Here is an 8,624-nt window from a genome sequence, read left to right on the forward strand (position 1 = left end):
ACACATGACTAACATTGCTAAAGTGCCTGCAAAGCCAAAGAGTTTCATTAAATCCAAATGGTCTTCTGAGACAAGGAAAATAAACGCAAACAAGAAGTCGTGCAAGGACCTGAGCGTTTCATTGTGATTAACTGTGACCACTGTGTATAACGTATACAGTGGTGTAGTATGATATATGACATGTAGTATGGTAGCCATTTTGAGATAAGATAAGAGGGGCTTATGTAAATAAATTTGCCTTGCAGTTCAGTTGATGTGTTTAATAATTTGTAGTTTCTCAGTGGATATGTTGTATTTGCATGATTCAGGTTTTTCATGACAGATTTTGCTTCCCACAAAGTCTGTTGTGAATTTCCACATCTAATACTGTAAATCTAAAAGTTGAAAATTGAATCACTGTAGACACCATTGTATAGTGAAACCATGTGAGGAGTTCTGATCTCATGTCGACATATTTTTCTAGAATAGCATTAATGCAATATTGAGGAAGAACAAATCATATTTTAACATCATCCAAGAACCGTTTTACTAACTTATATTTTTTCCATATGGCACAAACCCCTCCGTCTGAACAATATTTCACGATTGACAGTCAAGCATCGACTATCATGTTGTTTATTTTTATCTGTCATCAATCTGGACAGCTACACGAGAGGACAGACGGGTAACAGATACACCAGATGCAGATGTTTAATTACTGGTGAGGATTGAGTTTTCAAAATATTATACGTTGCAAAATTGTAATTGGTCGTGACAGCGTGCTACTGTCTGTCTTCTCCTGCAGCCTGGGAAACCTTTTGCATGAGCTCATCCAAGTAGACGTACAAAAATGAATCCATACAAGCAAATTCTCTGTGCTAATAGCAAGGATATCTCAGTTGGCATGGCAGTGATTATTGGCTATTGCTAGACTTAAACTGCCTAATGGCCGTTCCATCCAATAAATCACTCAGTGTCAAATTCTCCCTTGAGTTATCAGTATCTACACTGCTGACATAAACAATATGACAAGCATGATAGTGTCACATCAGCAATGTACTAAAGGGTAAGCAAAAGATGACACTGACATTGGTAATAAAAAGCCTTCTCAATGTATTCTCAATATACCTATTACTGTTTTGGTGTGTGATGGTGGTAAAAACACTCCCATTGAAAATCCAGGCCAAGGTAATCAACCAACTTCATTTTTAGACAATTAAAATGTATCTTTTACAACAAAATAACAAAAAATAGAGCTTCATTGTGATGTTTTTTCAGGTTTGTCAAGTTTACTCTAGTTGTGGATGAAGCTGTATGCAGTTGCACGACCGCCTGTGTAGACAGTGTTCTGTGGTGTACAGTGATGATGGGATGAGCTCTTGCAGGTTCATAAACATCAACACCTGCAATATGCAAACACACACACACAAATTATATCACTGAAACTCATCTCTCTTACAAAATGAGCATTTATTTCAGTGTAACAAGTAATAAACAGGTGCACAAGTAGACAATGACATAAGCTATTTTAAGTATAGACTGTGTTAAAAAAAAGTCTACACCCTAACAATTTTGACTCGTCTGTTGCTTAACTCAAACAAAGCTCAGTCTTGCATCAACCCTTGAAAGTAAATGTGGAACTTAGACATCACAAGTTGACTGTTCCTTTCCACAGAACCACACAATGCCATGCTGGGTTTGTTTTTCAAATCACCAAGACAAACTGCTTTTCAATGTGGATGTTTCGGCATAATATTCATTATTATCACATTAATCATTGCTGTTATTGCTTCAGAGAAAAGAAAAGTCAAGCATGTGTCTTTAGTTGTCAAGTAATTACAGCTTTATCATGGCTTTTGCACCTCTGAATACATACTGGAACTAGGCTATATCACTTAATGATGGGTTAATGTCCAATTATCTAAGCACAAAGTTTACTATCATACTTGAAAGTTCAGGTTGATCCAAAGTATCAAAACACACTGTGATAAACATTGTGGTCAACCATGTGGAATCTAAATTACGATCTTACTCAACATCTCCATGAAATAAAAGCCTGTCAATGATTACAAACATTGCATAATACAGTTAGCAAAGCTTCTGAAAATGAGGAGTGAGCAAGGAAAACTTCTGGAAATCATCAACAGCCCCAAGTAAAGTGGATCTAGGACATCAGCCACGCTATTCCCCTAAATCCCTCCAAAAACGGGCCCATTTCATCGTCTGCACATTCCACAAGTGTTTGGGACAAGCAGTGCAGACCCAGTTACTCATTAATAGTCTGGGCCAATTAGCAGGGTTACTGGGCTCACCATCATTAGGGTATCTTAATTGCTGTGGCCTTCAGAAATAAGTGAAGTTGTGATAACGACAGGGAGCAGCTGCCCCAAGTTTCCCAGCCTCTGGGGGTGGCAATTAGTTCCATGAACTTCAGCACCTTCTCATATAGAGTAGCTGTAATCAACCAAGCACACTGCTAATTCTCTGTGTCCGTCCGCTGCTAGCATCATAAAAAAAACGCTAGTGACGGATAAAGTCAAAGTGAAAGGATGGTGAAAGTATGCGGCAAAGCTAACAAACAGCGGTTGAGAAAAAACAAACACATAGTAGTGGAGAGGATAAGTGGCACACTCATGGCTCTGCTTAATTGGCCACTGACAAGGTTTTAAGACTGAACTGCTCTGCCGCTCACATAAAACAAAGTGCTGAGCACAGTTTGATGAAACCTCTCCATCGCACAAAAGTACCACTGGGCAGTTGCCAATGCGCATAAAAGGTGAATTCTGTTCTGGTGACATCTCGCTGCTTCTGCTGCAACAACAATTCAACACAGGCAAACAATGGGAAGAATTCTAGTCATGAAGTCATTTTTATGGCTCGCGGTTCAGCATCCACTGCCCAACAGGAGGTCAGCACAAGGAGAATGCAAACGGGTGCTGTAGGTATAAAGAAATACTCTCACTTCCAACTGACACAATGGACAGGTTTATGACATACCTGCATACCAACATACAGTGAGGTGTCAAGTTTGACAGACTATTACTTCAACTTCAGTTTATGTAAAGTGTACAGAGACTTTCTGGGTGATGTGCACTTTCAATAAGAACGATAACAGAAAGAAGAAAAAAGAGGCAGAAAAGTACTAGAGGCAGTATCCAAATTTCTTGGACAGATTTCTTCATTGGCTCGTACATTCAGTGGTTGGTTTATTATTAGGTACAACTAGACAAAAACAATACTGTCTAACATAACAGCAATGCAATAAATCCTATATTCAGTATCTGTTGAAACTGTTTTTAAGAGGTGTTAATTCAACTTTATGGGGATTTTGGAGACTGCAGTTTATGGTGCTGTTGAATTGTACTGCTGAATGTGTTTTTAATATTTTGCAGAACTTAAAACAATCAATTAATCAGTCAACATATAAATATTTTGATGAATCGATTAATTGTTGAAGTCATTTGTCAAGCAAAAATGCCATATATCTTTAGATACAACTTCTAAATGGTGAGGATTTACAATATTATGTGATAATACACTAAATATCTTTAGGTTTTGGAGTGTTGGTCAAATAAAACAAGCAATTCATCATCATCACCTTGGACTTTAGGAAAATGTGACGGGCATTTTTCACATTTTTCTGACCTTATATAGACTTAGCACTGAATCAAGAAAATTAACAGATTGTTATTTGCAGTCTTTTGTTTAATAAGTGAGAGTTGACTAAATATCAACACCACTCACTATTTGTGACTGTCCTTCCAGCATCTAGCAAGTCTTTTAGCCAGGTGAGTGCTGGAAACTTGAGCTCTAAAGACTTTACCCCCCAGGTTTCCTCCACCAAGGAACATGAGCAGAGGTTCACCCTGCCTTTAACAGCTGCTAAACATACAAAGATTTCATTACTAGCCAATGAATAGCTTTAGTGGTACATGATGGACTAGACCACATACAGTGCATACAGTATTAAACACAATTTGAGGTGGCAGGATTGATGAGTTGTGAGATGTCCAAATAGATAAATAAGACTATAATAAGTTCAGACAGGCTGTATTTCAGTTTCCACAGGGACACTCTCACTCTCTGAGGGAAGGCCAAGCCTGTCGTGTATATACTCTATATGTTGAAGGCCTTTTTCCCTACAGGCAAAAGAGATGGTGGAGGTATAGAGGAGAAAAACAGGCCTGTCCAACTGTTGGATTCAAGAGTGGAGGGTTTCATTTACAAAATGTTTTTTATTAACTACATTGATTTATAACTGTCTTTCCATATTTTCGTGAAGCAAAAAACAGTTATGACTGCTATATTATTGGTATTTAATGCTACTCTTTGACATATTTAATGAAGTTAAAACAGTCTGTCCATTATTTGTTTGAGACACTTACTGTAAGGCACAGCTTATAGTCGACCTGATAAAAGGTTCTCTATCACACACTTAAACATTCACATTGAGTTTGCTGTAGATGATTTGAGAGTAACTGTACTATCTTTATTTGTTTTTGACAAGAAATGAGTGAAGATACGTGCTACAAGCCTCGATATAACTCCCTGGTGGTCATGGGCGGTGAACCTGGGTGTCATTTAGGCTGACGCTTGTAGACACACAATAACACCCAACTGATGTGAGGGCTCCAATTTAGCATGTTTACCGTAACATGTAGTTATAGGTAGTTTGGGCTGAATGAGTGAAACTTGCTAGCACAAGCCTGAAACTGTGTGAGAGTAATTTTGAAATGTGTGGCAAAAATAAGAATGACTCACTCCTGATGAGTCATTAACTTTGATCTGCATGTCACTACAACACAGTTAAGGCAACCAGTAGTGCTGTAAATGGTTGTAGTATTTAATACTGATGGTTTAATATTTAATACTGAAAAACAAGAGTCTACAGCCACGCTGGTGGATCAGTTAGGCAACTGTTAGGAACAGCTGTGTTTTGAGTGTAACTAAGGTTGATGGGAATGTTGTTAGTTTTTAGTATTTAGTAACAGAAATTTTGATCTGATGGTAGTGCTAGACAAAAAGTTACAGGATCACCAAACTGCTTATAATTCATCAAGTGAGGAACATGAATGTGTGAACCAAATGTCATGCAATCCATCCAATAATTGTTGAGACATTTCACTTAAAACCAAACAAATGTCAGCCTCATGGTGGTACCAGAGGAAAGGTTGGGGGATCACCAAGGTTCTTTTTCTCAGCACCATAGACATATGTATGAAACTTCGTGGTAATCTATCCAGTAGTTGTCAAGACGTGTCACTAACACCTGCACCAAAATGCCATCCCGACAGCCACAAGCATGGCTAAAAAGTATTAGACAAAAAGAATGAATAAATGAGGGAAATGGCCAACCAATAAATAAGAAACATTGCATTTAACAAAGCTAAACCTAAGAATTAACACCTCATTTATCCCAAGGAATGAAACACTTGGAAAAACAAGTTTTTATCTGGTGTTGTGGAAATCAAATATTCACAAAGACTGAATGGCATTAGATTAACTATGCAGATAGCTGACTAAACCTTTGTATATTTAAAATGTCTGGCAACCAAACGTGGCCACCTACATCAACTCTTCACCTCTTTTCCTGAATCACTACAGTGCTTAGCTGACTATTTTTCCTTCTCCTTGAACTCTGGGCCAAAATCCACTGGATAAAAATGAACAAGCGCTGGCTCCCTACAGTACATGCTAATACTGAAAGAATGGCTGATGAACATAGCAGACACAAATACATTCGACTGAAAGGTCTGGCTGAGCTGTGATGTGAAGGAACATTCACTCAGATGAACCACCGTGGCTGCGGGGGAATATTCCTGGAATGAATCACACTTGTCAAGGCTCTCGCTGGTGGCCATACACCAGTGTGAACTTTCCATACCCTGCGTCAGTGATACTGCTGTTGACTCTACCCGCTGTGTCATGCAGTACACTGACAGGTTGGCACCTACCTGGGCGCGCACACACACACACACACACACACCCACTGAATAAAAAGGGAGAAGAATGTAATGGCAAGCCTCTCCCTGGACTTGAGTAGAGTCAATTAACATTCTGTTCATTCTCCAAATCACACCCATTTGGTCATATATAGCTACAGTCACCAGGGAGATGAGAAAATAAATAGTAACACATGATGTCAAAAGGGGTGTTGGTTGATGAGTTTCTGTATCGGTACATATGGCTGCTATCGCAAATAGCTCATGTGTCATCAAAATAATCGTGGACTGAGCCATACCTGTCATTTTTGTGGGTTACTCCCTTTTCAGTAAGAAAAGGGAGTACAATAAGTGTGCAGGCTCCTGTTGGATAACATCATTTTTAAAATGTTTCAATACCACAGTACAATAAGACAATTTCTATTATCACTTTGCAGCTGCAGCTCTGCACTGTTGAAATATGGTTTGTAACAAGACAAGGACACTGGCTCCACTTATCTCCCACTGCATCATCATCTGGAGATCATGTTACTGCTCTTCACACTGAACGGATTCCACACTTTGCTACTCAGCAATCAGGCCAGTTCACCACATCCTCTGCATGCACCATTAGGCCCTCCTCACAAAATACCAATACACCAACCGCCACTTTGTTCATTACATGCACCCTCTTGAAATATCCTGCCACAACGGTGCAGATAAGCCCTGTTCTGAATCTCATCTGCGAGAAAATGCTTTTTGACACTTTGGAAACATCCTTTGCCTCACAGATTCTGCTGTTTAGAGGAAATGTGATTCAATATGCAAGATGACACAGTCAGAACAATCAAACAAACTCAACTAAGACTGAAACCAAAGAAGAAAAAAAAACCTCAAACCTTTCAGACTTAGCACTGACTTCCTGCACAGTCGTACTTGTGCCTCAGAGAAAAGCTGCAGAATGCTGAACTAAATAAAAAAAAACATAGCAGTATTTAGCACCTCATTTGCTTCAGTTCAATCCAATTGTAACAAACATAAAAATCTTTTCCTGAGTTAGAAGGTTACGAGTTGTTTTCTTGAAAAGCCACTGCTGTGCTCTATCCAAAATTACAGTGGTCTGTTTTTGGCTCCTGGGTGCCTTTAGCTCTATCCTGTCTTTGTGAAAAAAAAAAAGCATAACTCATCAGGAAACAAACATTATATAAAGGGAGAGGAGGGTAGGTAGAGCGCTCACATGAAAGGCAGCCGGGCACAATCACAATGGAGAATGTACACAAACAGCAGGCGGTGGGGTTGGGAACGTGAGGTTTCTCTGGGACTGTTCTGGATTATACATGAACTCTGAGAAACACCTTAAGTAGTTTGCCACCTGCTGAGCTATGAAGCCAGAGCTATTTATTTCAAAACATTCGGCAGGTCTGAATAAGTAAACTGGAGGAACAGCCACGTCTAGACACCTTTAAAGGAATGAGAAATACAGTGCCGAAGACCTGGCCTGAACTTGAACGACTTTGGACCTGCTAATGCAGAGTCATTATCCTTAACAGGAGGAGTGAGAAGATAACAGCTTCACCACAGCTGGACTAATGTGACATATATACTGACTTTCAAGTTTCCTGAAGTTGCACCTGGTCCACCCCCTCCACAAATCACACTGACTGCTTAATGTGCACAAATTCTCCTCAATGTAGATGCACTGAAGAGGTGGGAAGGTCTACAGTAGGTGCTGGAAACCTGCACTCTGAGTGGGCTTTAAGTGCCTTCTGGTGAGACGTTTACTTAAATTGACTTCCAATTACCACTTATATCATGCATCAATAGCCAGAACAGCTCATACAAGGGTACTAACTGCACACTATAACTGCACACATACCTGGCATCAATCATAATTTAGCAACGCTTCACTGCATTTTTTGAGGTTCCCACACTTTTTATGAAGTCTCTCAGGGTGAAAAACAACAATAAACCTACAGTAAATCATACATGCTGCCACAGAAATATCAACACAACACATAAAAACAGAAATATGATATGTAAGGAGAGGATGATGCCATTAGAGTCCAAAAAATAGTGCAAACTGTGCTCTCACTCAGCACCCCAAACAAATAAATATTTAGCCAACCAGAGTTTGATTAATTGAGGTGCCTACAGGAATCACACAAATCATTTTTTCTTAATTGGGTTAACTGCTTTATGGACGCTCTTTTATCATCACAATGTTTACTTACCAATATAAGTACTGTGGTGTCAGGGCTGAGTGTTGCCTTCTCCACCTGTTAAATATCCGCGCACTCCTCGATAAAAACGCACAAGTAGTTCACCTCAGCCTGAAGCAGACTGGCTCCAAGATGAGAACAAAACTAAGCAGAAAGCAGTTTCCTCCGTCAGTGTTACAGCGGCGAGGCAGCGATGGAGCTTCTGTGGTCCCCTGGCTCTTGTTTTCTCTGTTGTTTCACGCGTGAAGATGGCACGCAGGAACACCACCTGTGGCTGCGCGCGCAGAGGGATCACTGGGATGAGCTCGCGGTGCCATGTGCCGTCACCAAAATAAATGGTTTGACACAGGCAGCAACCCGGGGCGTGTCGCATCAGAAGGGAGGGAGGAGAGGGGGAGGAGAGGGGGAGGAGAGGTGAGGAGAGGAGGGGGTGGACGGCGCCGCAGTGATAATTGAGCCATTTATCCACAAAAAATGCTGCGGCTGCGTTTTGTGTCCGAGCGCC

General features: G+C 40.2%; 1 protein-coding gene across 1 annotated transcript in view; it reads right to left on the reverse strand.

The window, feature by feature from the left end:
• The window catches only part of pdlim2 (PDZ and LIM domain 2 (mystique)), a 38,984-nt gene extending 30,445 nt beyond the window's left edge, over positions 1-8,539 (reverse strand). Inside the window, exon 1 of the mRNA XM_042422361.1 lies at positions 8,132-8,539. The gene's annotated coding sequence lies outside the window, so the exon portion shown is untranslated. The remainder of the gene's footprint in view (positions 1-8,131) is intronic.
• Between the last annotated feature and the right edge of the window lie 85 nt (positions 8,540-8,624).

Source organism: Thunnus maccoyii, chromosome 9 (genome assembly GCF_910596095.1).
Source record: "Thunnus maccoyii chromosome 9, fThuMac1.1, whole genome shotgun sequence".
Lineage (NCBI taxonomy): Eukaryota > Metazoa > Chordata > Actinopteri > Scombriformes > Scombridae > Thunnus > Thunnus maccoyii.